Genomic DNA, 26,922 nt, shown 5'->3' with positions numbered 1-26,922 from the left:
TCCCTTAACCTTATTTGCCAGTTCACTTTAGCTAGCTCTGCTTTCATGCCCTCATAATTGCCCTTATTTAAGTTTAAAATAATCATCTTGGATGCATTCGTTTCTCCCTTAAAATAAATGTAAAATTCAATCATATTATCATCGCTGCTACCTGGGGGTGCCTTCACTAGGTGGTTATCAATTAATCCCATCTTGCTGCTCAATACCAGGTCTCGTATAGCCTGCTCTCCAGTTGGTTCCAGAACATGCTGTTCTAAGAAACTATTCCAAAAATATTCTATAAACTCCTCATCCACACTACGTTTGCCCATTTGATCTTTTCACGCTCAGAAGAAATGAAGGAAAAAAATATCTATGTCACCCTGGTTACTTTCTAAAATTATTTTTCTTTTAAAATGGACAAATGTCTGGACTGAAAATCACCACCGCTGACCACATGATGCTAGTTCTGGAAGTTTCTGAACAGTTTAAAAGTGAACAAATACTAAAATCAAACCCCTGGAATGTAACACTCCTTGCAATGTATAAGCAATCCAGCCAAGCCAACACCAAGAATAGTAGACGAGACCATCTGCATTAGTCAGCTATGGACAAATGCAGAGCTACTGGTGACTCCTCATCTCCAACATTGTGCTAATGATTTTACAGTTACCTGCTCAAAACACAATGGGTTTTAACAAGGTGCCTTGTTAGCTGAATATCTTGACCCGAAACCACGTTGTCACATGACCGAGACTTGAGCTGTTTGAATTGCTTTAATTATCCAGCTTTCGGATTCCATCTTCAGTTTGCTGTTTAACATCTGACAGGCAGACTGTACAGAAGCAAGCTCTGGCCAGGATGGACAACTGGCCCCCACCTAACCTGACTCTGCTGGGAAGATTTTGTACCATCACCTACAGAACTGATTCAATCTCTGCATGCCTAATTCATCTTTATATAAGAAATAGAAACAAGGATTGGGTCATCAACACTTATATCAGCTATCCAACCAGTTCTTTCAATAAAGAGGAATCATTTTGTTTAATTGGCATATTTCTCTGAATAATTACAGGAAAGGGGAAAAAAAATTAAGGCCCATTTAACCATTTAAAAGTCAGATCAGGAGGGAAAGTACCATCATCTTTGGAAGAATGCAAGTCAACCCTATATTAATTGAATGAGGTTTCCATCTGCTAACAGTTTGAGTCCCAGATAGAACAGTCTAGACACCTGCGTCAAATGACTGTAATCTATCACATGCTCGTAATAATTCTCAACATAATTGACACTGGTACTCGAACATGATACATTGTGCTAGTCATGATCAAGGAGGATCAATAGGTGATAAGAAGAAATTTAAACTCCAGTTAATAACTGAAAGAATTACACCACAATGTTTCACATACAGTGAAAGTATTTTTGTTTAACAATAGTTGAAAAAAAATACTACTAACTTCACACCACATTTCTTAAATGCTTATTCTTTAAGCCCAAAAATCTCAACAGGACATATTCTGTGCAACTGTTACTTCCACCCAAGAATTCCCCTATACTTTACAGGATCTGGAAGATTCCTTCATTTCTCCTCGGACTAAACCAAGGTGTCCCGCAGTTCTCAAGGGTTCACTTTGATGCTCCTCAGTGTTCTTGCTATTCTCAGTTATGATATTTTTCAGGTCCTTCCACCAGCATCTGGCCAGGCAACCCTACAGCTCTTCTGAAGCACTTTACTATTGTGGACACCCCAGCTCAAGCGTGGGTCTCTTGCTCAGTGATTCCAAAAATCAGAAAAATACCCTTGGTTTTTGATATCCCTCAGCTACTGGCTCACACTTCCTGCCAGATTGCTCTCTCTGCTGGTTTCAAAGCTATGCCAAGGCTCCAACTCACACGAAGCCCAACTAAAAAATATCTCTCTGCAATCTAACCCCACAGCAACATGGCACAACTGGGATGTCCCAGGTAGAGTTTCAATCCAAAATTCCTAAACCTTCCCTTCTTTCTGGGAAACCATACAAATAATTTAAACACCTTATGAAGGCAACTTACAAGTAAACATCATGTCCACAAAGAAACTCAAAGGAACTATCCATTGTTTAATGTTTTCCCAATTTCAACTCTGTCCTTATTAAATAAACACAGGTCACCTTTTTGTTACGAGGATGTGCTTTTTTGATGATACCATTTCTATTTTTTTCTTTTTCTGGATCGATTTTTAAAAAACACTTGAACATCCTCTACAGACAATGACAAAACTGCCCAGACTATGCAGCATACACAATGTCACATTCCACCAAGTGGGATGAAGGAAATCTGCTCCACACAACTACACCCAGGAAGATAGCTGAACAAAATGGCTGCAACATGGAACCACCGCATCAAGACCAATCAAACTAACCGTATGCCTTTTAACTCAGGAAATAGTTACAATAAACTTTGTTCTTTGTTTAACCTAAGAAAACCTGTTTGACTAATTCTTTATAACCTAAAGGCACAAATAATGGAACTCTTACAGAATTAGTGAACACATCCTCTCTCAATTGACAAAAAATAACCTTATTACACTCAAACTTGGAGGAGGAGAACAAGGAAGTCTTTTCACCCCTCCTCACATGGTCGTAACATCTGAATTGAAATTACTTTAGGTTTATTTACCAACTTCTCACCAAGGGTCTTCATTCATCTTTGACATTTCCCTAAATAAAAGTTATATTCTGAAAACATATGAATCATGAAATAACATATCTGTAACACAATATAAAGGTATATGGAATATTTCTGGAAATGTGTAGGTGGTGTGTTTCTCCAAGTTATACCCAATTCAGGATTGTTTATCATTAATAGAACCTTTCCAACAGAAAAATGCTGGATTCACCACACCCAGCATTCTTTATTTTTGTAATAAAAACAAAAAACTGCGGATGCTGGAAATCCAAAACAAAAACAGAATTACCTGGAAAAACTCAGCAGGTCTGGCAGCATCGGCGGAGAAGAAAAGAGTTGACGTTTCGAGTCCTCATGACCCTTCAACAGAACTGGGTGAATCCAAGGAGAGGGGTGAAATATAAGCTGGTTTAAGGGGGGGGGGGTGCTGGGGGGAGAGAAGTGGAGGGTTCCCTTCTCTCTCTCTCTCCCCCCACCCCCCCCCCCCACCAAACACACCTTAAACCAGCTTATACTTCAACTCTTTCTTGGACTCGAACTCAAGTTCTGTCGAAGGGTCATGAGGACTCGAAACGTCAACTCTTTTCTTCTCCGCCGATGCTGCCAGACCTGCTGAGTTTTTCCAGGTAATTCTGTTTTTGGTCTTTATTTTTGTGTTCCTCAAAGTAAATGAGAAAAGGGGAATAGGTTGGTGAGCCCCGCACTTACTGTAGCTACAGTAAGAATTAAACACTTCAATACTTAATCTCCATTACTAATTTACATACCATTACATAGGGCAGAATTTTCCGTTTGACGGGCAGGCAGGCCCAACCAACTCGGTAGTGGGCGGGCAGCCAATTGCCGCCGCCAAAATGGGCCACACCACCATTTTGCACGGGTGGGCCACCCAGCGGGTTAGCAACTCCCGTGTAGAACAGGAAAATCGTTGCGGAGGCGGGCGTGTTCAGACTGCCGGTTCCAATGGGGAACCGGCAGTCTGTATAAAGAGTGGTCAGGCAGCCTCATTGAGGCAGTGCACCATGGCCACTGACAGAGAGAGACAGGCTGCTTTCAGAGCACAGGAGCAGGAGGAGGGGGGCAGGCTGCAGGAGAGGCCAGCGGGGGGCCACTGTCTCCCTTGCTCCTCAGATGCATGCCTTGCTGTCCTCCTCCAAGAGGTGGCCAGCCGTCAGGATATTTTGTATACAAAGGATGGGAGGAGGAGGGCCCCCCACATCACCAGGCAGGCGTGGCAGGAGGTGGCGGAGGCAGTAAGCACCCACGATGATACGCGGCGCACAGGAACACAGTGCTGCAAACAATTCAATGATTTGCTGCGCTCTGGAAGGGTGAGTACCATGTCAGCCTTGGCCATTTGATCCAGCAGGTAGCCTTAGCCTTTGAGCTCCCCCCGCCCCCAGCCTCCCTCTTACTGCCATTACTGCTTTGGGCATTTGGCGCACGCTGGGTGAGCAAACAGATAGTGACCATGCTTACATCAGCCTTAGTGGTTGAGGAGAAGATGGGTTCTCCCCGCAGCATATATTGGTGTTTGTCACATTTGAGTAGACTGGGGGCAACCTGCAGGGGAGGCAGCTAGACACATACTCAGAACTCCAGCACATGTCATGTTGATGGTGATGAGATGGTGGAAGGGGAGCCTCAAGGTGTCGTGGCCAAAAGCCATCTGCTGGCCTTGTCGTGCACCTAGTTGCGCCTCCTTGCCATGGGCACTAAGACCCGTGTGTTATTCAAAGTGTCCAAGGTGGCCATTGGGGGAGGGGGTTGGCAGCAGCCGTACTATCTTCTGGGGACTGATCACCAGTAGTGTGGACAGGAGCCGCTGAAGGCTTCAGATGCGCCACGGTGGTTAGGGTGCGGCGTGCGTATGCAGAGTACATGAACGATCAGCCCCAATAAATCGTCTTCTCTGTTCTGCAGGCAAAAACTGAGCACAATCTCAGGGAGCGCCAGAGGGCTGGTGATGGGCACGCTGTGCTGCAGCGCCTCACCACCTTCGAAGAGCAGGCCATGGAGCTGGGGAGGAGGCAGGAGGCCAGGCCAGCAGGTGGTGGCGAGGCTGGGGTGCAGCGGCCAGGTATTTGAGATCCACAGTCTCATCCACTCTGTCTGCCCACCATCCAAAGCACTGATGGCTGCTGCAATCGTTAATGCTGCAACACTGTTCATTCACGGACTGAGACACTATGACGTGTGGGTCATACACAAAGGTCCCTCGTCCCCTTGAGGATGCACGTCTCCAGCACCTTCCGAAGTCACCTTATCCCAGTTGTGACCATTATCCCCATGCCATGGCATCGCTGCAGCACAGCCAAAGACGTTTTGCATCTTAGGAGGGTTGGTACCTCCACCACCCTTTCAGTCAGTGCGTCTCACATGACTCTGTCCAAAAGGTCCTCAGCACTTCAGCTGTGAACCTCATGGCACTCAACTTAAATAAATGCCACCACGTTACTTATCCCTGCGCCAAGGGGAAATGTTGCCTTCTGCCCACCTGTTCTATGCCCCTCATAACGGTATGAAGGCCAATAATATGACCTGTCAATCTCCTGTGTCCACAACAAATATCACAAGTGTTTGCAATGTTTGCTCATCACCGCAACTCTCCAGGCCAGCATGCATCCAGGTCAGGTAGCTCTGCACTCTCCCCACTCCAGTGGCATATAACATTCCATGTGGCATTCCTTAGGCCATCTGACCAGCCTGTCTGTAAGCGCGTCAAATGGTTGAGCCTCCTCTTGACTATTTTCCACCCAACCAATGTTCGTCTCCTTAGAGTCTTGAAGGGTGAGTGACTTATGAGGCTGGGGGGAAAGGGATGAAAGGTGTTACTGACTGAACACTAACTGATGCACTGTCCTATTTGTTAATTTCAGCATCACCATCACATGGCCGCGGCCAACAAGACTGGAGACCCCCCTCCACACCTGAGGGCCAAAACGTGCAACTTGCTGCACATCATTTCAGCCAGCCAGGCACCAGCACAGCCACAAACACTTCAGTGCAGAACTTAACGTCAGCTAGTGTCCCGTGTCACAGTGGAGAGGGCACTTCACAATCGCTGGAGGAGATGGCGATAGCGCCAGCAGCCAGAGGACTGCAGGGGACCAGGCAAATGCTGAGTCCGGCACTGATGATGCGCCTCTGGAGTTGTCACCAATGCAGCAGCTGCAGGACAAGCGGCAGGATTCACGGGAGCATCTGGCAGGGTTGCATAAGGGTCCAAGTTGACGTGTGCCTTTGATACCCACAGTAAAGGCTAGACATTTTAGGGCAGGTATATAGAGTCTTACACTACCCTATTAAACATTTCCAGAATTTGAAAGGCCTCTATTAGGTCACCACACAGCTTTCTCTCAGAGAAAAGAGCCCCAAGCCGTCATTCCAAAGAGTTATAACCTTCAGTTCTGGCAATATCCTTCTATTTCTTGTTTGTACTTTCTCCAGTGCAGTTTTCTGTATTGCCTATGCCAGAGACCACTACTGTGTAGAGTACTCAAAGTGTAGTAAGCCAAGGTTCAATACACATTTAAGATAATCTCTCTGCTGTTGCTACCTTTAGCAATTTGTGAATCTGTATGCCTCGATTCTTTTTCTCCTCTCCCAATTAATTTATTTTCCTGCTTCCTTATTCTTCCTATCAAAAGGCACCTCAAAACACAAGAAATTAATCCAATGATTTAATTCAAATCTTACAAAATACTTTCCATTTACACACTATTATTCAGCAGTCGCCAAAACATTTAAAATCATCTTCATTTACAAAAAGAAATTGCGCAATCACATTCATTGATTCCATTGAAAATTGTAGTTACCTTAATATGGTATATTATTATATTGCATGTTGGCATAGAATATCCCTGTAATCAGCAGCATATTGTTTCCTGATAAACCTTCACAGCAGTTTCAGTGTGAATATCAACCACGATCAAGGACATGAAACCCATGACAGTTAGTCCCTATGCTGATGGGTGCCACTTAGCTAAAAAGATCTTCAAACTGAAAGAGAATTACTCAGGTGAAATTAAAATACATACATATATATCATTACTACTACCATATTTTGGGAGTGATTTCAAGACAGTAATCCAATACGGAGGTTCAAATGACAGTTACAAGCTGTTCCAGCTTTGCAAACTCATATAGCCCTTTTAATTAGACTGCAGCCCCAGTAATCACTCCATAATTTCACATGAACTGCTGTACATTTGGTAATCATGAAAGGCCTGATTTTCTCTTACAGACACACATTTCAGAGCAACTCCACTCAACCCAATTTGCAAATATTCAGAATGCTCCCCGCAGTCTTATCCTTTTCATAGAATCATGTCGTACAAAGGCAATTCGGTCCCATCATGCCGGTGCCAACTCTTTAATGGAGTCATCCCATTAATCCAACTCCCCTGCTCTAGATGAATCCCAGAAAGGAGAAAACTTACATTCTCTTTTGAATGTTACTATTGAAGCTGTTTCCACCACCCTTTCAGACAGTGTGTTCCAGATCACATCAGTTCACTGTGCACAAAAATGTTTCCTCATCTCATCTCTGGTTCTTCTGCTAATCGTTTTAAATTGGTCTACTAGTTACTGATCCTTCTGCCGCTGCTGTTTTTTTTCAACATCTCTATCAAATCTCCTCTTCACTTACTTGGCTGTAAAGGAGAACAACCTCAATTTCTCCAGCATCTGCACATCCCTGATAACATTTAGTAAATCTCTTCTGCATACTCTCCAAGGCCTTGGCACATCCTTTTCATAATGTGGTGTCCAGAACCAAAACACAATAATCCAGCTGAAACCTAAACAACATTTTATAACAGTTTAGCAGAACTTCTTTGCTTTTGTACTCTCATGCCTACAGTAATAGAAAAACAACACCGGCCAGGATCTTCCAGTCCCAAAGTCAATGGACTTTTGGCTGGCCAGCCACTGCGGGGCCGGAAAATCCCGGCCACAGGTCCCGAATGCTTATTTAACAATTCTTTCAACTTATCCAGCGACCTTCAAAGATTTGTATATATACCCTCTAGTCCCTCTGTTCCTTCAGCCCTCCCTAAAATTATACAATTTAATTCATATTGCCTCTTCTCATTCCTCCTACCAAAAACATATCACCTCACACTTCTCAGCATTAAATCACCAAACCACAAGCCCAACAGACATTGACCTATGTTATATGTGGCACAGTTTCTTTGCCTGCTACCCAGATGGCTGGCAAGAACAAAATGTAATGATTGAATGAGATTCTAAATATATAAGACTCACTTACACCAGCTGTAATTTAGTGATAACACAGACCAGTCACATAATTGTCAAGCGCAAACATCACGGGGTCACATTGGACATCTGTTTAAAATTGAGAGCTACGGATTTCAGCTGACTAATTATTTACCTCTACAGAAACAGTGAACTAATTGTACAGAGTTCTCAATTAGTTGAATCAGTTTTAGGTGAAACATTCAACAAAGAAGAGAACATTGAATTTTCCATCAGATTGGCATGAAGTTTAACATTACACATAAGCAAGGGCAAGGGCCTCACCATTATAAAGTAATCATAACAGAAGCCCTTCTACTCTGCATGGGTACATTTTAAGTTACATTGCTCACAATGCTCTGTGTATGTTGTCTTTCATTGAACTGAAAGCTATAATTCTCTTCCAATGGATGCTGTTGTGCCTGGCTAACCTGGCTTTGTGAATCGGGATACATACAGCCTACTACTTCAAAAGTAATATTTGTAACTCTTTATTAGCTGGCTGAGAGAAGGCAACTAACAACTACTTTTGCTTCCTCATTATTCCTAATGTAGAATGCATCCCATGATGCATTCTCATCACTGATTGTTTGCCCATCTTTAAGATTCCAGTGAACATTTGTAAATTAGTTTCAACAACAACTTATAACTTACAGCACCTTAAAAAGAATGGCAGCAGGCACATGGGACCACCTGTATCTGCAAGCTCCCCTCCTGAGTATCAACATGCTGACCTACAAATATATCACCATTCCTTCACTGTCGCTAGGCCAAAATCCTGGAACTCCCCAACAGCATTGTGGGTGTATCTACAGAACATGGGCTGCAGTGGTTCGCCAACACCTTCAAGAGCAATTAGGAATGGGCAAAAAAATGCTGGCCTATAATAAACACTAGCCTCGCCAGTGATGCCTTCACCCTATGAGAGCTCAAAAAACAACTATGAGCATTATCAAACAAAATTTGACACTGAGCTACACAGTACAGGTGACCAGGTCGAAGATAGGTTTTAAAGAAATGTCTTAAGGGAGGAAAAAAATTCCAAAGTTTGAGAGCTAAATAGCTGAAAGCATGACTGCCAATGATAAATTAAGCGAATGAAATCAGCAACGTAAAACAGTCCAGAGTTGGAGGAAAGCAAAATTTCTGGACGTTACAGGGCTAGGGGTAGTTACAGACATAGGGAGGGGCAAGGGTGTGGAATGTTGTCAACACAAAGATGTGAAATTTAAAATTGAAGCATTGCTGGAGCAGAGCCAAATGTAAGTTGGCAATCACAGGGGAGATGGATCAATGGTGCAAGAAAGAATACAGTCAAATGTATAAAATGTACAACAAGTGCATTAAAGGTCTATACAAAAAATGTAAAAATGAAACATTACCAAGTGCAGTTTCATAAGATGCCATCATTGGCTTTCAGCATCAAAAGGCCACTGATCTTTTGGACAGATCTAGTGAGACGGAATAAGTCAGTCTGACATTGAGTGAAATATCAGCACATTTGGCCTTGTCTCAATAAAGCAACGTAGAAAATAGAAAAAAAAGATTGGATGTAGGTTTCTAAAAGCATTTTTAATTTCTAGAAAAGGTTTCTGCAGTTGGGAATTTCTAATTATCAAAAGGATGTATTCCAATCTTTTACTCATCTTTCTCCAGTTACCGCAGCTCTCAAGAATGTATTTTTTAATGAGATTTTGTTTGGTATTTAATAACAATAATCTTTCTACACAAGTAATTCTCTCCACCTATTTTCATCAAACATTAGAGACTGGAGCTCAGGTTGCCATCCTCACTACTCTATGAAAAGGAGATTGACAGTTTGTGGTGAGACAATATTAATTAATTCAGAGTATGCAGCGTTCTTAGGACACCATTTCTCAGAAGATTTTAACATATACATGGCTGCTGAATCTCATGCTCAGCAGGTGCGTCCCTCACTCAAAATTAATTTACAACAGTTCATAATGACAACACTTTAACAAAAGATTACAGATGTTTCAGATAGTGTGTGATAAAGAGAAATTAAATTGTTTGTTGGAATTATTCCAATGTTCCAAAAATCATTATTTCTATTCTGTTGTTATTTGGAGACCATACAGGTGAGAGATTATGCCAAATTTGGCATAGGGTGAAAAAAATTCAGATATTGGAAATCAAAAATTTTTTAAAAGGGAAATGCTCAACAAATCAGGCAGCATATTGTGCAGTAAGAAATGGGATTAATGTTTCAGGTTAGTGACTTTCACCAGGATAGTGAAAGGGCTGAAACATGAGTTTTAACTGAGTTAAAATTTTTCCCTTTCACTTACACAGTGTTAAAAATTGGGACCAATAATTTGTTTTTTCTCTTCCCAGAAGCTGTCTGACCTCTGAAGCATTTCCTGCATTTTCTGTTTTTATCTCTGGAGTACGGTGTGCCATTTTAATCGCCTTACCTCAAGGTATATTTAGATCTATTAAAGCAAGGGTTCAGGAGAAGAGTAACCAGGCAGGTCTAGGCAAGAGACACTGAGCAAAGCTCATGTGATTATTTTCAGATGGAAAAAAATGAAATGTGATATACCTTTTCAAAATAAACCAAAGACATCCAAGTTTGAAGTCAACAAGCTTTTTAAACTTGGACAAAAATACAAATTAGAAGGCACAGTTTAAAAACAGAAATCTTCAGCCACATGGCTCAGTGGTAACATCTCACTATTAACTCAGTAAGCCGCACGGGGAGGTTTTTAAAAAAAATCCATTCATGGGATGTGACATTGCGGGCTCAGCCAGCATTTATTGCTCTCGAGAAGATGGTGGTGAGCTGCCTTCTTGAACTGCTGTGGCCCATGTGGGTGTAGCTACCCCCATAGTACTGTTAGCGAGGGCGTTCCAGAATTTTGACCCAGTGACAGTGAAGGAATGGCGACATGGTTCCAAGTCAGGATGGTGAGTGGCTGGGAGGGGAACTTCCAGTTGGTGGTGTTCCCATGTATCTGCTGCCCTTGTCCTTCTAGATAGTGTTGTCTAAGGAGGCTTGGAGAGTTCCTGCAGTGCATCTTGTAGATGGTACACTGCTGCCACCGTGCATTAGTGGTAAAGAGTGTGAAAGTTTGTGTCATTTTACACATGATCGCAGGTAGACTGATAGGACGGTAATTGGCCGGGTTGGATTTGTCCTGCCTTTGTGTACAGGGCATAACTGGGTAACTTTCCACATTGCCAGGTAGATTCCAGTGCAGTAGCTGTACTGGAATAGCTCGACTAGGGGCGAGGCAAGTTCCAGTGCACAAGTCTTCAGTACTATTGCCAGAATGTTGTCAGGGTCCATAGCCTTTGCAGTATCCAGTGCCTTCAGCAGTTCTTGATATCACGGGGAGTGAATCAAATTGGCTGAAGACTGGCATCTGTGCTGGGGACCTCCGGAGAAGGCCGAGATGGATTAGCCACATGGCACTTCTGGCTGAAGATTGCTGCAAATGCTTCAGCCTGATCTTTTGTACTGATGTGCTAGGATCCCCCATCACTGAGGATGGGGATGTTTGTGGAGCCTCCTCCTCCAGTGAGTTGTTTCATCGTCCACCACCATTCACATCTGGATGTGGCAGGACTGCAGAGCTTGGACCTAATCCGTTGGTTGTGGAATCACTTAGTTCTATCGCTTACTGCTTATGCTGTTTGGCACTCAAGTAGTCCTGTGTTGTAGCTTCACCAGGTTGGCACCTCATTTTTAGGTACACCTGGTGCTGCTCCTGACATGCCTTCCTGCACTCTTCATCGAACCAGAGTTCATCTCCTGGCTTGGTGGTAATGTTAGAGTGGGGTATATGCCAGGCCATGAGATTACAGATTGTCGTTGAGTACAAATCTGCTGCTGATGGCCCACAGTGCCTCATGGTTGCCCAGTCTCAAGTTGCTAGATCTGTTTGAAATCTATCCCATTTAGCACAATGGTAGTGCCACACAACACAATGAAGTGTATCCTTAATGTGAAGACAGGACTTCATCTCCACAAGGACTGTGCAGTGGTCACTCCTATTAATACTGTCATGGACAAGATGCATCTGCAGCAGGCAGGTTGGTGAGGATAAGGTCAAGTATGTTTTTCCCTCTTGCTGGTTCCCTTGCTACCTGCCGCAGACCCAGTCTAGCAGCTATGTCCTTTAGGACTCGACCAGCTCAGTCTGTAGTGGTGCTACCAAGCGACTCTCGGTGATGGACATTGAAGTACCGCACCCAGAATATATTCTGCGCCCTTGCCACCCTCAGTGCTTCCTCCAAGTAGTGTTCAACATGGAGCAGTAATGACTCATCAACTGAAGGTGGTTGGTACTTGGTAATCAGGAGGCTTCCTTGCCCATTTTTGACCTGATGCCATGAGACTTCATGGGGTCCAGAGTCGATGTTGAGGACTCCCAGGGCAACTCCCTCTCAACTGTATACCATTGTGCTGCCACCTCAGCTAGGTCTGTCCTACTGGTGGGACAGGACATGCCCAGGGATGGTGATGTCTGATGACGTTTTCTGTAAAGTGTGATTCCATCAGTATGACTGTGTCAGACTATTCCTTGACTCGCCCGTGAAACAGCTCTCCCAATTTTGGCACTCGCCCCTAGATATTAGTAAAGCAGTCTTTGCAGCGTCAACAGCGCTGAGTTGCTGTTGTCATTTGTCCATTTGGTTGCATTCCTTTTCGGTTTTTTTAGAGGTTTGATACAACTGAGTGACTTGCTGGGCCATTCTAGAGGGCAATTCAGAGTCAAACACATTGCTGTTGGTCTGGAGTCACATGTAGGCCAGACCAGGTAAAGATGGCAGATTTCCTTCCCTAAAAGGGCAAGGAAAGGCTTTTATGACAATCAACAATGGTTTCACAGTCAAAATTAGACTTTTACTTCCAGATTTTTTTTTATTGAATTCAAATTTCACCTTCTGCCATGCTGGGATTCAAGCCCAGGTCCCCAGATCATTTCCCTGTGTCCCTGGGTTACTAGTCCAGCAACAATACCACCACACCATCACTGATTTCAATTCACGTTGCAGGGCTTCGGCATATAATCTCAGCTGACATTTGAATGCTGTACTGATGAAACACTGCATTGCCTGAAGTGCAGTCTTTCTGATTAGGTGGCAAACTGAGGTGCCTATCTAACTTGATGAACACAAAAAATCCCATGGCACTTGTCAAAGTGTAGCAAAGAGGTTCTCAGTGTCTTAACCAATACATCTTCCAAAAATGACATTATTACCCCTAGGTAGCAGTGATCATAATATGACTGAATTTCACAATCAGTTTGAAGGAAAGAGGAATGAATCTAAGATAGTGGGCAGAATTTTGCCCTTGATGGGCGGGTGGGCCCCACCGACTTGGCGGCGGGTGGGCAGCCGATCGACACCACCGAAACTGACCCCGCCGCCATTTGAAGTGCTGGGCCAATTAAAGCCCACCCAGCGGGCCGCCCGACGGGAAGCGCCATGCGATTCCTGTGCGGGCGGGGGGGATTCCCCAACTGCCAGAGTGTGCTCTTTCACGCATGCGCATCAAAGAGCGCACATCTCCCTGAGACTAAGTGCTGCCTCAGGGAGATGGCTGAAAGTTTTTGAAAGTTTAAAAATAGAAAAATAAAAATATCATTAACATGTCCCCCTCACGTGACAATGTCACACGAGATGGGACTTGTTAATAAATATCACAGAAACTTTATTAAAGTTTTTTAAAACCGACATGAAACCTCATCCCACCGGTGGATGAGGTTTCATGCTTTTTGAGAAGCCCGCCAGGGCCTTTAATTGATTTAACTACCCTGTCAATGGCCTCAATTGGTAGCTGATCACGCTGTGCCCTTGCCTTCCTGAATATTTAAATGGGACGGGATGATATCGGGGGTCCCCGCTCCCAGCTCGCCGACAGAAAAATTCTGCCCACTGTTTTAAATTTAAATAAGGGCAATTATGAGGGCATGAAGACAGGGCTGTCTAAAGTGAACAGAAAAATTTGGTTAAGGGATAGTCAGTAGAGATACTATGGCAGACATTTAAAGAAGATATTTCAGAATACTCAGAAAATATATATTCCAGTGAGAAAGGAAGACTAAGGGAAGGACAAATCATCTATGGCTAGCAAAAGTAGATAAAGGTAGTATCAAATGGAAAGAAAAAACATATAATTCCACAAAGATGGTGGATCAGAAGATTGGACAGAATATAAAGAACAGCAAAGAATGACTATAAAATTAATAAAGGAAGAAGAAATTAGAGTACAAGAAAAAGCTAGTTAGAGATATAAAAGAGCAAGAGTTTCTACAGGTATTTAATAAGGAAAAGGGTAACGAAAGTGAGTGTTCACACCCTAGGGAGTTAGAATGCAGAATTAATCATGGGAAAAAAGGATAGATGAACTGTACAGATATTTTTGCATCTGTCTTCACTGTAGAGGATAAAAATAACATCCCAGAAATAACAGTAAATCAGGAGGTGAAAGGGAGGGAGGAGCTTAAAACAATTACAATCAGCAGGGAAAGGGTACTAAGAAAATTATTGGAACTTAAACTGACAAGTCCCCAGGTCCTGATGAAGTTCGTCCTAAGATCTTAAAAGAAGTGGTTGCTGAAATAGTAGATGCATTGGTTTTAATTTTGCAAAATACCTAAATTCAAGCAAGGTCCCATAAGATTGTGAGTCCTCTATTCAAGAAAAGGAAGTAAACAGGAAGCAGGAAACGACAGACCACTTAGCTTAACATCTGTAGTCGGGAAATTGCTGGAATCTATTATTAAGGAGGTTATTAGTGGGGCACTTCGAGAATCTCAATGCAATCAAACAGAGTCAACATGGTTTTGTGAAAAAGAAATCAGGCTTGACTAATTAATTGGAGTTCTTGGAGGAAGTAATAAGCAATGTAGCTAAAGGGGGACCTTTGAATGTGCTGTACTTAGATTTCAAGAACATATTTGACAAGGTGCCACATCAAAGGTTACTAGGCAAAATAAGAGCTCATGATGTAGAAGGTAACATATTAGTATGGATAGAGGATTGGTTAGCTAGCAGGAAACAGAGAGAGGGGATAAATGGGTCAGGTTGGCAAGATATGATGAGTGGAGTGCCATAGGGATCAGTGCTGGGGCCTCAATTTACAATTCATAGCAATGACTTGAATGAAGAGACAGAAGGTGTGGTTGCTAAATTTGCTGATGTCACAAAGATAGGTAGAAAAGTAAGTTGTGAAAAGGACATAAGGAGTCTGCAAAGGGGCATGGATAGGTTAAGTGAGTGAGCAAAAATTTGGCAGATGGAGTATAATGTAGGAAAATGTGAACTTGTCCATTTTGATAGGAAGAATAGAAAATCAGCATTTTATTTAAATGGAGAGAGATTGCAGAACCCTGAGGTAAAGAGGGATCTGGATGCCCTGGTACATGAGTCAGGAAACAAGTTAATATGCAGGTACATCAAGTGATTAGAAAGGCATGGGGAATGGAATATAAAAAGTAGGGATGTTTTGCTACAACTGTACAGGGTGTTGGTAAAACCACATCTTGAGTGCTGGTCTTCTTTAAGAAAGGATATAAATGCGTTAGAAGAAGTTCAGAGAAGGTTCACTCGATTGATCCCTGGGTTGGGAGCATTATCGATGAACAAAGGTTAGGCAGGCTAAGCCTGTAACCATTGGAGACTAGAAGATTGAGAGATGATCTTATTGAAACATACAAGATCCTAAGGGGACTTGACAAGGTGGATGCTGAAAGGCTGTTTCCCCTTGAGGTAGAGGCTAGAACTAGTGGACATAGTTTATAAATAAGGGGTCTCCCATTTAAGACAGAGATGAGAAGAAATTTTTTCCTCGCAAAGGGTTGTGAGTCTTTGGAACTCTCTTCCCGAGAGCAGCAAAGGCAGGGTCAATGTATATTTTAAGGCAGAGGTCGATAGATTCCTGACTAATAGGGCAGTCAAATATCAGGGGTAGTGGAATGCAGACTTGAGGCCACAATCAGATCAGCCATGATCTACTGAATGGTGGAGCAGGCCTGAGATGCCAAATGGCCTACTGCTGCTCCTAATTCATAAGTTTGCATGTTCCATAATTGCTTTTTTATGCAATCATGTTGTGCATAAACTGACTGTCATGATTCCCAAAATTACAGCAGTGAGTACATTTCTCAAAGGAATTTCATTAACTAAGAGTAAGAGGTGACTTGATTGAAACATATAAGGTCCCTGAGGGTTTTTGACAGGGTGGATGTGGAGAGGATGTTTCCTTTTGTGGGAGAATCTAGAGCAAGGGGTCACCCATTTAAAACATTGATGAGGCAAAATGTTTTCACTTAGAGGGTCATGAGTCATTGGAAAACTTTTCCTGGAAGGATAGTGGGAGTAGAATCTTCGAATGTTTTTAAGGCAGAGGTGGATAGATTCTTGGTAAGCCGGGGGGGGGGGGGGTGGTGAAAGGTTATCAGCAGTAGGTGGGGTGCAGATTTCAGGTTACTATCAGATCAGCCATGATCTTATTAAATGGCGGAGCATGCTTGAGGGGCTGAATGGCCTACTCCTGCTTCTTGTTTGCATGTTCGTGAGGGACTTTGGTATGGCCTGAGAATGTGGAAAGATGCTGCATAAATGAAAGTTTTTTCTCTCAAACTACACTACCCATCAAAAGACAATTGCCAATTCATCTATTCAAAAATCAAGAAAACTGCACTCATATCCAAACTGAAATGAATTTGAACAAAGTAATGTAGCTATTTCATGGTTATTAGTCAATTCTCAGAGTCACACACCAAGATATTCTGCTCATGACAAGTTTTAGAAACACACCCAAGTTTTAGAAACAGGTGATTAAATACCAATGGACAATAAAGATTCCAACTTTCAAGAGAGAACTTAATGGCTCTACAAATAAACATAAGTAAACTAACTTATTCATAATAGAGGCAGAGACCAGGCTCTCCCTTCTACATGTTAAAATGCATTCAGCTTCATTAATATTTAGTTTTGTCAAGATAGTACTAGTTTTATTATGAATTTAGCCCCAACTAATGAGAAATGCAAAAGTAACTGTAGTTATTACATTGTATGTACTTAATTAAATATCCCATTGCAAGCAAAAAACAATACAACTACTCATTCATTGGAACATATTATGGTTTCTTTTACACATAATTATTTGGCTACTCTTTCATTTGCAAAGTGAAGTTTCAGGTGTATTAGATCACAGTTAATGGAACAGATGGTTCTCACACTGGCTAATAGGCTCCATATTTTATGCCCCAATTAAAACTATTATAAGATGTGCTAATTGTAATTGACTAGTAAATATTTTATATAAAATTGCACTGCAAAGATTTAAAGTGAAGTATATTCAGTTAAATTGTCCCACAATTTAAAATCGTGCCTAGATTGTTATTCTTGTGTTTTAAGCTTAAATGCTCCTGATTAGAAATAGCCAAGTAAGCACATATTTTATTGATGACTCACTCCTCAGTGAGAGTGAATTTCCACCTAGCTGATCTGATGAAATTCCCTTCACAAATTATGAGATACTGAAGCATAAGTTAGCTCACAAAATGTCTACTCCCCAGCTGCCTCTGATCAGTAGTTTAGAGCACAAGGACAATGAAATTAGACGCACCAATGCTCACTTTAAACATTTAAGAATTGTGTGACAGTTCAAATGCCTGTAAGTCTTGATAGATTCTGCATTACAAACTGAAAATACATGTTATATTTCCAGAATATGATAATTTATTTCAAAGAGGTAAATGCTGAATCAGCTTCTCCACTTTGAAGAAATTTTGCTTGAACCCAAACCTCGTACCTATTTGTTCAGAAAGATCTAAAACTTTGAACTTTGGTATAAATAACCATCAGAAACTTGTAAGCATCTCCACATCCATTGCTATTTTTGAAGATGAAGAAGTGCATTGATAATCCATGGATGAAAATAATGAATACTTGAGTAAGTGCAATATGAATTCCAACATAAAACGCAAAATGAGGTGAGAAAAAAATGCATCAATAGCTTAAACGTAAAAATAGATTGCGGTCCTCTATGGTCAAATGAGATTTTACATTCACTGTAAGTTAGTTTTGACTGTACATCACCTTGAAATTGTGAGAAACACTCTTCAGCAAAAAAAACTCATCTTACTTACACATGCTATTTAACTCTGATAGTTCAGCTAAATTTTTTCAACATCTTTGAGCTTCTTTGCAGGATTTCCTGTTAACCTTTACAATTTTGTCATGTACAATTCCAATGCTGAATAATCAAGCAGCAGAAATTAATAATCACATTCCTATGACTTAAGAAAATTAAATAAAATGCAGGAGAATAAATGGTTTGTCTTGATTTTTGCCAGCCCAGATGTCTGTCACAATGAACTGAATGGAATCTCAATTCCCTTGTGTGAAATCCCAAAATTCTTAAACTAGGACAAACTTTCAGAATTTTTTTAAGTCTTTCATGGGAATTGGGCATTGCTGGCCAAGCCTGCATTTGTTGCCTATCGCTAATTGTCCTCAAGAAGCTAGTGGTAAGCCACCACCTTGAACTGCTGCAGTCTATCCAGTGCAGGTACACTCACCATGCTCTCAGGGAATTCCAGGATTTTGGCCAGCAATGGTTAAGAAACAGCAATGTAGTTCCAAGTCAGGATGGCATGTGGTTTGGAGGGAAACTTGCAGGTGGTGGTGTTCCCTTGCATCTGCTGCCCTTGTCCTAGGTGGTAGGGGTCATGAGTTGGAAGTTGCTGTTGAAGGAGCCTTGGCGAGTTGCTGAAGCACATGTTTTAGGTGGTACACACTGCTGCCACTGTGCATTGGTGTTGAAAGGAGTGAACGTTTAAGGTGGTGGATGGGGTGCCAATCAAGCAGGCTACTGTGCCCTGGATGGTGTTGAGCTTCTTGAGTGTTGTTGGAGCTGCACTCACTGAGGCAAGTGGAGGGTATTACATCAGACTCCTGATTTGTGCCTTGTAAATGAACAGATTTTGCAGAGTCAAGAGGGGAGTTACTCTCCACAGAATTCACAGCCTCTGATCTGCTGCCGTATTTATATGGCTGGTCCAAATAGGTTTCTGGTTAATGGTAACCCCCCAGGATGGTGATAGTGGGGGATTCAGCAATGGTAAAGCCATTGAATGAGAAGGGAAGATGGCTTGATTCTCTCTTGTTGGAAATGGTCATTCATGCCACACAAGTGTCAGACAATGTTACTTGCCATTTATCAGTCCAAGCCTGGATATTGTCCAGGTCTTGCTGCGCTTGAATGTGGACTGCTTCAGTATATACACAGTTGCAAATGGTGCTGAACATCATCCACAAATATCCCGACTTCTGACCTTATGGTGGGAAGGTCATTGATGAAGTAGCTGATGATGGTTGGGCCTAGGGCACTGCCCTGAGAAACTCTTGCAGTGATGTCCTGAAACTGAGATGATTAACCTCCAACAACCATAACCATCTTCCTTTGTGCTGGACATGACTCCAACCAGCAGAGTTTTCCTCAATTCCTATTGACTCCAGTTTTGCTATGGCTCCTTGACGCCAAACTCGGTCAAATGCTGCTTTGGATGTCAAGGGCAGTCACTCGCATTTCACCTTAGGTGAGCTCTTTTGCCCATGTTTGGATCAAAGTTGTAATGAGGTCAGGAACTGAATGGCCCTGACGGAACCCAAACTGAGTGTCAGTGAGCAGGTTATTGCTAAGTAAGTGGAAACAAATGCAAACAAGGTGTAGATAGTGGGAAATGTTTGTATGAATGCAAACACCCATTAAACTTTTGAAAGCAACAAAGTAAATTATTTTGGCTGTACATTTGGAACCATGCCATATGAAAAATTTACACTTTGCCTAAGTTTATAATTCATCATAAAATAGTGCACATAGGTTTATTGAATAAAAAAGTCAAAAATGGAGAACAAATGCAATGATTAACACTTCAAGAGTTACTAATCGCATACAGAAATAATCAAATGATTGGGGGTATATGGTCATTTTAGTGTGAGCTTTATAAATGGTTTACAGCAGGGCTGTTCACCATGTAGACTTGGGGTTATACTTTGGGTTAGTATATAGCTCCTGAAGTCTGGTAATCAGGTCCTTGAATAATTCAGCTCACCTGCACTTATGTTTCTAGTTTATCTTCTTTAGTCTTGGAGGTTTGGAAAAGGCTGTTCCTCATTGACAGGAATGTGGTTCAGTATATTAGGATTTATCCAAAATCTGTTACTATCAGCAACTTGAGACACATGCATTATAATGTAAACATGGCTTTAAACTCTATTTTGACTTTGGGTGAGCAACTGACATTGATTCAACTGTTACCCCTGATGTACACCCTAGGGTTCTATGGTAAGCAGCTACACAGCCTAGGAAGACAAAATAATAAAAACAAAAAAACTGCGGATGCTGGAAATCCAAAACAAAAACAGAATTACCTGGAAAAACTCAGCAGGTCTGGCAGCATCGGCGGAGAAGAAAAGAGTTGACGTTTCGAGTCCTCATGACCCTTCGACAGAACTTGAGTTCGAGTCCAGGAAAGAGCTGAAATATAAGCTGGTTTAAGGTGTGTGTGTGGGGGGCGGAGAGATAGAGAGACAGAGAGGTGGAGGGGGTTGGTGTGGTTGTAGCGACAAACAAGCAGTGATAGAAGCAGATCATCAAAAGATGTCAACAACAATAGTACAATAGAACACATAGGTGTTAAAGTTAAAGTTGGTGATATTATCTAAACGAATGTGCTAATTAAGAATGGATGGTAGGGCACTCAAGGTATAGCTCTAGTGGGGTTTTTTTTATATTTTATATAATGGAAATAGGTGGGAAAAGGAAAATCTTTATAATTTATTGGGAAAAAAAAAAAGGGGGTAACAGAAAGGGGGTGGGGATGGGGGAGGGGACTCACGACCTAAAGTTTTGTTGAATTCAATATTCAGTCCGGAAGGCTGTAAAGTCCCTAGTCGGAAGATGAGGTGTTGTTCCTCCAGTTTGCGTTGGGCTTCACTGGAACAATGCAGCAAGCCAAGGACAGACATGTGGGCAAGAGAGCAGGGTGGAGTGTTAAAATGGCAAGCGACAGGGAGGTTTGGGTCATTCTTGCGGACAGACCGCAGGTGTTCTGCAAAGCGGTCGCCCAGTTTACGTTTGGTCTCTCCAATGTAGAGGAGACCACATTGGGAGCAACGAATGCAGTAGACTAAGTTGGGGGAAATGCAAGTGAAATGCTGCTTCACTTGAAAGGAGTGTTTGGGTCCTTGGACGGTGAGGAGAGAGGAAGTGAAGGGGCAGGTGTTGCATCTTTTGCGTGGGCAAGGGGTTGTGCCATAGGAGGGGGTTGAGGAGTAGGGGGTGATGGAGGAGTGGACCAGGGTGTCCCGGAGGGAGCGATCCCTACGGAATGCCGATAAGGGGGGTGAAGGGAAGATGTGTTTGGTAGTGGCATCATGCTGGAGTTGGCGGAAATGGCGGAGGATGATCCTTTGAATGCGGAGGCTGGTGGGGTGATAAGTGAGGACAAGGGGGACCCTATCATGTTTCTGGGAGGGAGGAGAAGGAGTGAGGGCGGATGCGCGGGAGATGGGCCGGACACGGTTGAGGGCCCTGTCAACGACCGTGGGTGGAAAACCTCGGTTAAGGAAGAAGGAGGACATGTCAGAGGAACTGTTTTTGAATGTAGCATCATCGGAACAGATGCGACGGAGGCGAAGGAACTGAGAGAATGGGATGGAGTCCTTACAGGAAGTGGGGTGTGAGGAGCTGTAGTCGAGATAGCTGTGGGTGTCGGTGGGTTTGTAATGGATATTGGTGGACAGTCTATCACCAGAGATTGAGACAGAGAGGTCAAGGAAGGGAAGGGAAGTGTCAGAGATGGACCACGTGAAAATGATGGAGGGGTGGAGATTGGAAGCAAAATTAATAAATTTTTCCAAGTCCTGACGAGAGCATGAAGCAGCACCGAAATAATCATCGATGTACCGGAGAAAGAGTTGTGGAAGGGGGCCAGAGTAGGACTGCAACAAGGAATGTTCCACATACCCCATAAAGAGAGAGGCATAGCTGGGGCCCATGCGGGTACCCATAGCCACACCTTTTATTTGGAGGAAGTGAGAGGAGTTGAAGGAGAAATTGTTCAGCGTGAGAACAAGTTCAGCCAGACGGAGGAGAGTAGTGGTGGATAGGGATTGTTCGGGCCTCTGTTCGAGGAAGAAGCTAAGGGCCCTCAGACCATCCTGGTGGGGGATGGAGGTGTAGAGGGATTGGACGTCCATGGTGAAGAGGAAGCGGTAGGGGCCAGGGAACTGGAAATTGTTGATGTGACGTAAGGTGTCAGAGGAATCACGGATGTAGGTGGGAAGGGACTGGACAAGGGGAGAGAGAAGGGAGTCAAGATAACGAGAAATGAGTTCTGTGGGGCAGGAGCAAGCTGAGACGATCGGTCTACCGGGGCAGTTCTGTTTGTGGATTTTGGGTAGGAGATAGAAGCGGGCCGTCCGAGGTTGGGCAACTATCAGGTTGGAAGCTGTGGGAGGGAGATCCCCAGAGGAGATGAGGTCAGTGACAGTCCTGGAAACAATGGCTTGATGTTCAGTGGTGGGGTCATGGTCCAGGGAGAGGTAGGAGGAAGTGTCTGCGAGTTGACGCTCAGCCTCCGCGTGGTAGAGGTCAGTGCGCCAGACAACAACAGCACCACCCTTGTCAGCGGGTTTGATGACAATGTCAGGGTTGGACCTGAGAGAATGGAGTGCAGTAAGTTCAGAGAGAGACAGGTTAGAATGGGTGAGAGGAGCAGAGAAATTGAGACGACTAATGTCGCGCCGACAGTTCTCAATGAAAAGATCGAGAGAAGGTAAGAATCCAGAGGGAGGGGTCCAGGTGGAGGGAGAATATTGAAGATGGGTAAAAGGATCCGTTGAACTGGGAGAGGACTCCTGCCCAAAGAAGTGAGCCCGGAGACGAAGACGGCGGAAGAAGAGTTCAGTATCATGCCGAGCCCGAAATTCATTGAGGTGAGGGCGTAAGGGTATGAAACTAAGTCCTTTGCTGAGCACTGAACGTTCAGCATCGGAGAGGGGAAGGTCAGGGGGTATAGTGAATACACGGCTGGGGTTGGGATTGGAAGATGGGGTGGGGACGGAGGGACAGGCAGGGGTGGAGGGTCCTAGATGGGTGTTGGTGTCGATGAGTTGTTGCAGCTTGCGTTCCTTAGCACTTGAGAGAAAGAGAAAAAGTTTCTTGTTGAGGCGTCGGATGAGCCGAAGGATAAAATGAAACTGGGGGCACGCGCAGCTTTGAAAAAGGGTACGGCGGTGCTGCTGGAGGGAGAGGTCGAGTGTGTTCATATGGCGGCGCATGCCTACCTCCTTGAAGAAGTTCTGTTCCTCTCTGCGACAAGATTTCCGGATTTCTCTGTTGCCTTGTTCACCTTCATTGCTTTCCATTTCTCTCCTAGTGTTTGACAAGGTGTTTACTAAAACCCGCTTTCACAGCCATATCTCCTTTCTCAGTGACTGTCTCCGTCTCCGACTTACCCCACATGGATTTCAACTGAAATTCCACCCCTCATGTTTCGAACCCACCCAGGATTACAGGTATCTCCGGGACATAAAACGTTTCTCGGACTGCTGTTCCCGTCACATTCTGAAATCCACTCTCAGTGCCATGCGCCGCCATATGAACACACTCGACCTCTCCCTCCAGCAGCACCGCCGTACCCTTTTTCAAAGCTGCGCGTGCCCCCAGTTTCATTTTATCCTTCGGCTCATCCGACGCCTCAACAAGAAACTTTTTCTCTTTCTCTCAAGTGCTAAGGAACGCAAGCTGCAACAACTCATCGACACCAACACCCATCTAGGACCCTCCACCCCTGCCTGTCCCTCCGTCCCCACCCCATCTTCCAATCCCAACCCCAGCCGTGTATTCACTATACCCCCTGACCTTCCCCTCTCCGATGCTGAACGTTCAGTGCTCAGCAAAGGACTTAGTTTCATACCCTTACGCCCTCACCTCAATGAATTTCGGGCTCGGCATGATACTGAACTCTTCTTCCGCCGTCTTCGTCTCCGGGCTCACTTCTTTGGGCAGGAGTCCTCTCCCAGTTCAACGGATCCTTTTACCCATCTTCAATATTCTCCCTCCACCTGGACCCCTCCCTCTGGATTCTTACCTTCTCTCGATCTTTTCATTGAGAACTGTCGGCGCGACATTAGTCGTCTCAATTTCTCTGCTCCTCTCACCCATTCTAACCTGTCTCTCTCTGAACTTACTGCACTCCATTCTCTCAGGTCCAACCCTGACATTGTCATCAAACCCGCTGACAAGGGTGGTGCTGTTGTTGTCTGGCGCACTGACCTCTACCACGCGGAGGCTGAGCGTCAACTCGCAGACACTTCCTCCTACCTCTCCCTGGACCATGACCCCACCACTGAACATCAAGCCATTGTTTCCAGGACTGTCACTGACCTCATCTCCTCTGGGGATCTCCCTCCCACAGCTTCCAACCTGATAGTTGCCCAACCTCGGACGGCCCGCTTCTATCTCCTACCCAAAATCCACAAACAGAACTGCCCCGGTAGACCGATCGTCTCAGCTTGCTCCTGCCCCACAGAACTCATTTCTCGTTATCTTGACTCCCTTCTCTCTCCCCTTGTCCAGTCCCTTCCCACCTACATCCGTGATTCCTCTGACACCTTACGTCACATCAACAATTTCCAGTTCCCTGGCCCCTACCGCTTCCTCTTCACCATGGACGTCCAATCCCTCTACACCTCCATCCCCCACCAGGATGGTCTGAGGGCCCTTAGCTTCTTCCTCGAACAGAGGCCCGAACAATCCCCATCCACCACTACTCTCCTCCGTCTGGCTGAACTTGTTCTCACGCTGAACAATTTCTCCTTCAACTCCTCTCACTTCCTCCAAATAAAAGGTGTGGCTATGGGTACCCGCATGGGCCCCAGCTATGCCTGTCTCTTTATGGGGTATGTGGAACATTCCTTGTTGCAGTCCTACTCTGGCCCCCTTCCACAACTCTTTCTCCGGTACATCGATGATTATTTCGGTGCTGCTTCATGCTCTCGTCAGGACTTGGAAAAATTTATTAATTTTGCTTCCAATCTCCACCCCTCCATCATTTTCACGTGGTCCATCTCTGACACTTCCCTTCCCTTCCTTGACCTCTCTGTCTCAATCTCTGGTGATAGACTGTCCACCAATATCCATTACAAACCCACCGACACCCACAGCTATCTCGACTACAGCTCCTCACACCCCACTTCCTGTAAGGACTCCATCCCATTCTCTCAGTTCCTTCGCCTCCGTCGCATCTGTTCCGATGATGCTACATTCAAAAACAGTTCCTCTGACATGTCCTCCTTCTTCCTTAACCGAGGTTTTCCACCCACGGTCGTTGACAGGGCCCTCAACCGTGTCCGGCCCATCTCCCGCGCATCCGCCCTCACTCCTTCTCCTCCCTCCCAGAAACATGATAGGGTCCCCCTTGTCCTCACTTATCACCCCACCAGCCTCCGCATTCAAAGGATCATCCTCCGCCATTTCCGCCAACTCCAGCATGATGCCACTACCAAACACATCTTCCCTTCACCCCCCTTATCGGCATTCCGTAGGGATCGCTCCCTCCGGGACACCCTGGTCCACTCCTCCATCACCCCCTACTCCTCAACCCCCTCCTATGGCACAACCCCTTGCCCACGCAAAAGATGCAACACCTGCCCCTTCACTTCCTCTCTCCTCACAGTCCAAGGACCCAAACACTCCTTTCAAGTGAAGCAGCATTTCACTTGCATTTCCCCCAACTTAGTCTACTGCATTCGTTGCTCCCAATGTGGTCTCCTCTACATTGGAGAGACCAAACGTAAACTGGGCGACCGCTTTGCAGAACACCTGCGGTCTGTCCGCAAGAATGACCCAAACCTCCCTGTCGCTTGCCATTTTAACACTCCACCCTGCTCTCTTGCCCACATGTCTGTCCTTGGCTTGCTGCATTGTTCCAGTGAAGCCCAACGCAAACTGGAGGAACAACACCTCATCTTCCGACTAGGGACTTTACAGCCTTCCGGACTGAATATTGAATTCAACAACTTTAGGTCGTGAGTCCCCTCCCCCATCCCCACCCCCTTTCTGTTACCCCCTTCTTTTTTTTTTTCCCAATAAATTATAAAGATTTTCCTTTTCCCACCTATTTCCATTATATAAAATATAAAAAAAAACCCACTAGAGCTATACCTTGAGTGCCCTACCATCCATTCTTAATTAGCACATTCGTTTAGATAATATCACCAACTTTAACTTTAACACCTATGTGTTCTATTGTACTATTGTTGTTGACATCTTTTGATGATCTGCTTCTATCACTGCTTGTTTGTCGCTACAACCACACCAACCCCCTCCACCTCTCTCTCTCTATCTCTCCGCCCCCCACACACACACCTTAAACCAGCTTATATTTCAGCTCTTTCCTGGACTCGAACTCAAGTTCTGTCGAAGGGTCATGAGGACTCGAAACGTCAACTCTTTTCTTCTCCGCCGATGCTGCCAGACCTGCTGAGTTTTTCCAGGTAATTCTGTTTTTGTTTAGGAAGACAAAATAGTTGGATCTGCCTAATTTGTAACGTTCTATAAATACTCAAGTGTGTAAAAATGTGGTTTCCCAGCAATTACTCATTAGTTCCTTTAAAAGGCTGCCCAATTTTCATTGCATACATTCCACATTTATAGCTGCTTTGAAGTTAACTGTGTCACCTATGTAATGTGAATTTACTTACTCTAATTTCAGGTTAGGACAGAAAGAATGATTGACATTACAACAATGCCTATAATGTGATGCATGTATTAAGTGAACGTTATTTTAGAAGCTAGACTGCAGTGGAATCATTGTGAAAAACAGCTACTTGCATTTAATTAACACCTTTCATATCGCATAATATCCGAAGGCACAACAATGGAGCATAAACAAAAAAAATTTGACACCCAGCCTCAGTGAGATATGAGGTGAGATGACCAAAGCTTGGTCAAATTGGTAGATTTTA

This window comes from Carcharodon carcharias, chromosome 2, assembly GCF_017639515.1.
Source record: "Carcharodon carcharias isolate sCarCar2 chromosome 2, sCarCar2.pri, whole genome shotgun sequence".
Classification (NCBI taxonomy): domain Eukaryota; kingdom Metazoa; phylum Chordata; class Chondrichthyes; order Lamniformes; family Lamnidae; genus Carcharodon; species Carcharodon carcharias.
The sequence above is the reverse complement of the archived record's forward strand: the minus strand, read 5'-3'. Positions refer to the sequence as shown.